The following is a 4,546-nucleotide window of genomic DNA, read 5'->3' on the forward strand; positions in this document are numbered from 1 at the left end:
AGTGGAGTAATTTTTAACAGCAAGGTTTATACATTTTTTGTTTATTTATTTTTTGTTTGTTTTTTTGGGCAAAGCTTTTCAACTATGTTGAAAGTGATTATTTCTGATTCATTTGCATTTCTTTGCAGTGTAATAAGGTGGTAAAACAATTCTACAGGTCTGTAGATAATCCAGAAGATCCAGTCTTATGCCTCAGTGTGGCAAAACTAAAACCTGCTCATTTCTTTTTTTTTTTATGAAAAGGTTTTCTTCTTGCAGATGCTCTAAATAGGTCAGATGTTTTTATTTAATTTCTTTTATTTATTTTGTGGGGTTTGTTGTTTTGCTTTCATTGTGTACAACTCCACTAATTTGACACAGCAACTGAGGATTCTATATTAGTATTTTTGCAGTTCTGAATCTAATCCTTAAAGTCGTAGGGAAAATCATAATTAAATGTCAAATCATTCTGGCTTAAACATGTATATCAATGTACTTTTTATCAGACGATATTGTCCCAACATTTAGAAAATTTCTATAAAAAAAAAAAAAAAAATTATTTATTTATTTATTTATTTTTTGTTATCTTATGCAGGCCAGTTAGTTACATGTCAGTTTGTACACCAAAATTCGGCCAATCAAATATCAACGGTCATCTGTCAATCAAGTCCATACTCCCAAGAATGCGAGTATGGACTTGTGTCCTCGCCAAGTATGTTCTTGAGATGAACACGGAAAAGTGTGGACTTGAGGAGAACAGGAGCACGCAGCATAAATATGAGTCAATTGGAACAGAAGCGTAGTCATGTCATCATCACACGCTCAGCTCGTCTGGGGCTGCATTTCACCTCCTGTTATTGATAGTCTCTAGATAATAATAATTTCTGACTTTTTTCATTTAATGGGGGAATAATAATGAAAACAGTCAGATAAACACAAATCAAATGAACATTTTGCCAAATAAAACAAAAATATTGCCATCATAGCCAACTGTCCACGGCTATACAGAGAGAGATCCGCTGCAGACGGGCTGGGATTAGACCTGGCTGCCGTTACCCTCTGAGCTCCGCTGGTTCCGGCGGCCCTCTCAACTTCGGAACATTTAAAAAAAATTGCGCATTCAATTGGTAAATGAGCCATATAGTGACGCTTAAAGGGGAACTTTGTTTTTTTCTACATCGGGCCCTTTTTTTTACGTTATTACATCATGTTCTACTCACCCATATTAGTTTTGTGTCATTTGGAGCTGTTCTGAAGATATTCCGTTAGGTTATATCCAAGTAATGTCTGCATTCATAAATTGTAGGCGAATCACTGTCCCCCAGACATCTGCGGTTATATTTTTTCATATTTCTATGTTTTAAAAACAAAGCAGAATGTGTATCACGTCATCCGCGCATGCGGACTGGAGTTGTAAAAGATAGCACGGGCCACAGGCGACTACGCTCTACCTCTTCTATTCATTCGGCTAGCTAATCTGAATCGTTCAATTCCATTTCGAGAGCGAGATCATCTGTGGTAGTAGCACTAGACATCTTCCAGGCATGTGAGTAAAACCAGCAACAGTTCAGCGAATTGGATGAAGGAATGGTAGCTGGCGCGCCTGGATGACATCATACACGCGCCGAAGTTCCCCTTTAAAAGTATGATGTTTTTGCCTCAAATGATCCTAAAACGTACTTTTATTGAACAACAGCAACAGAAAAGAGAACTTTTAACTTAACACTGTGAGCTCTGTGAGCGCTCCATTGAAAGGAGACTCATCCACGACCTCCGACACAAAACTCCTCCTCTTGCACGTTTACTCTGTTCATAGCGATCCTTGACAGTGTCGTTTCTAAGTCAGCAATTTAGTGCTACTTGTTCCGAATATAATTTGTTCGAATATAATAACCTACTAGCACTAAGTTGCTAACTGGTTAGCAAGATGCTACCGACAAACTGGCCACAATCAAACTTGCTTGCGAACCTTACGCCACAACAATCCCGCCCTCTTGATAAACAACTAATCGCATTCACTTTATTCAGTCGTGTAAAGTCGTGCACCACTCGGGAGAATTCGGAATTGCGACATTTGGAAGCAAAGCTTTTTTAGAATGTGGCTCTTTTTTTCTTCGGCTTTAAATCCCCTTGTGAAATCAGGCTTATGAAATGTTTGCCAATGTGTAAACTCATAATGGTACTCTTACTTGTGGAAAGCTTCAACCGGGTCATGGGGGGAGAAGTCTCAGTAGAGGGGACCAGACTTGCCTCTCCATAGACACCTCCTGGGCTGCACCTAGAAATCCTGTCCATAAAGGTTATGAACAGGATCAGAGAGAATGCAGCCCTGACGGAGTCCAACATGCACTGAGAACAGGTCTGACTTCATGCTGGCAATGCGGAAGAGGCTCATTCTCCAATTGTACAGACACTGGATGGCTTCTAGTAAAGAGCGCCCAACCACGTACTATTGAAGCGTCCACCCAAAATTTACCACAAGAGACCCAGTCAAATGCCTTCTCCATGTCCACAAAGCACATGTGACCTGGTTGGAAAAACTCCCATGAACCCTCAAGAACCCTGCAGAGGGTGTAGAGCTGTTCCACGGACAGGACAAAAAACACACTCCTCCTCCTGAAGCCATTGTTCGACTATCAGCTGGACTCTCCTCTCCAGCACCCTGGCATAGTACTTACCAAGGAGGCTGAAGTGTGTGATTATTCTATAAATGGAACGAGGCCTCCGGGTCCCTTTCTTATGCAGGGGAACCACCACACCAGTCTGCCTATCCAGGAGCACTGTCCCGGTCCTCCAAGAGATGTTGAAGAGGCATATTAGCCAAGACAGCCCAACAACATCCAGAGCTCTAAGGTACTCGGCATGGATGTTGTCCATCCCTGAAGCCTTGTCACAGTGGAGTTTTCTGACCATCTCAGTGGCTTCAGCCTGAGCGATGAACAAATCTGTCCCTAAGGACATTATTACTTCTTCCACCACAGAAGGTGTGTTAGCCGGATTGGTGCGACCCTCAAAGTATTCCTTCAACCGACCAAGGATTTGCTCTTTCAAGCTTAGCTGCTCCCCACTCCCAATGAAAACTGTGTTAGTAAAGCACTGCTTTCCCCTCTGGAGGCGCCAGATGGTTTGCCAGGATCGCTTTGAGCCTGTTGATAGTCTTTCTTGATTGCCTCTCCAAACTCATCTGAGGCCCCAGTTTTTGCCTCTGCAAGCACCTGGGTTGCATTACACTTGACCTCATAACTGCTTCCTGTCTCACGAGTCTCACGAGCCAACCAGGACCAATAGCAGTCCTTCTTCTGCTTGTTAGCATCCTTACTGCAGTTGTCCACCACCGAGCCAGCACGACACGGGGGCCTTCAGCGGAAATATTTGCCCAGAGTAACTTTAAAGAATTTAAACCAGAATTAAATTTTATCTTTAAATTTGCTAAGAAAGATGTGTCATTGTATTAAATTACTTGAAAAGATGGAAGACATTCTTAAGATCTGGTTTTAGACTCTATCTGCTATATAAAAAAAATCTTTATTATCAAACTAAGAAATCGAAAGAAAAAAATTAATTAGAAATTGTTATAAGTTTGTAAGAAAGTTCAATGAAGGTGTTGAAGGTACAGTTTTCAATTCTTTCAGTTTTAGAGAATGAATTGATCCAGGAAAAATAAGAAATGGTGAGTATGGTATCATTTAATATTTTTTCTGTCTCCCTTTAGTTAATGTAATAGTTTTAAATGTTTGTCCAGAGGGTTTAAACACTTCACTTCAAAACAGCAGTGACAAATACTGACAGCCCTTCAAAAATACATGGAATTTTCTTTATCTATATTTAATTTGATAAAAATAGACTGAAATGATTACATGTATTTTTGAATAATTTATAAATGTTTTTAAATGACAACTTATTCAAACCTTTGTATCTATAATTAATAATCTATTGGAGAGTAATACTTAATCAAGTATATGATTATTTACTACGTAATGTTTAAGATAAAGAATACATGAAACCTTTTTGAAGGGACACCCAATAATTAATTAATATTTATTGAACATTCTTATTTCATGATTTATCCATTTAATTCTGTACCTTTTGCCCCCCCATACACCTCAGGGGTAACATCATAATGATTATGAAACTCTCACTTTTAGTGTCATAAAACTTATATTTATATTTCATTTTTAATAATAGAGGGAAGTGATATCTTCCATTTTATTTCCATTAAAGGCTAATCTTTTTTCAAAACGATTAAAGTAGACAAAATTATGATCAAAAGCATTGCTCTGTGGAAATATCAGAACATTAAAAATAAAATAGATGAAAGACATGTCAAACTTTTTTCACCATCCCTACTTAAAATATTTTTGATTAATATGATACTTACCTTTATAGACATTTTTTAACAGCTGATCTAAGCTGCTAAAATGTCGGTTATATTTGAATTGTATTGATGTGGCCAAAAATCTACAAAAAACATATAAAAGAGAAAAAAATCCTGGTGCATCTTGTTTTCCTTCTGTCCTCTTGTAAATGTATTACCAGAAAAAAGAAACACACTTTTCATTTCTGTGAG

This window comes from Cyprinodon tularosa, unplaced genomic scaffold (assembly GCF_016077235.1).
Source record: "Cyprinodon tularosa strain WSP-4 unplaced genomic scaffold, ASM1607723v1 ctg108, whole genome shotgun sequence".
In the NCBI taxonomy this organism is placed as follows: Eukaryota; Metazoa; Chordata; class Actinopteri; order Cyprinodontiformes; family Cyprinodontidae; genus Cyprinodon; species Cyprinodon tularosa.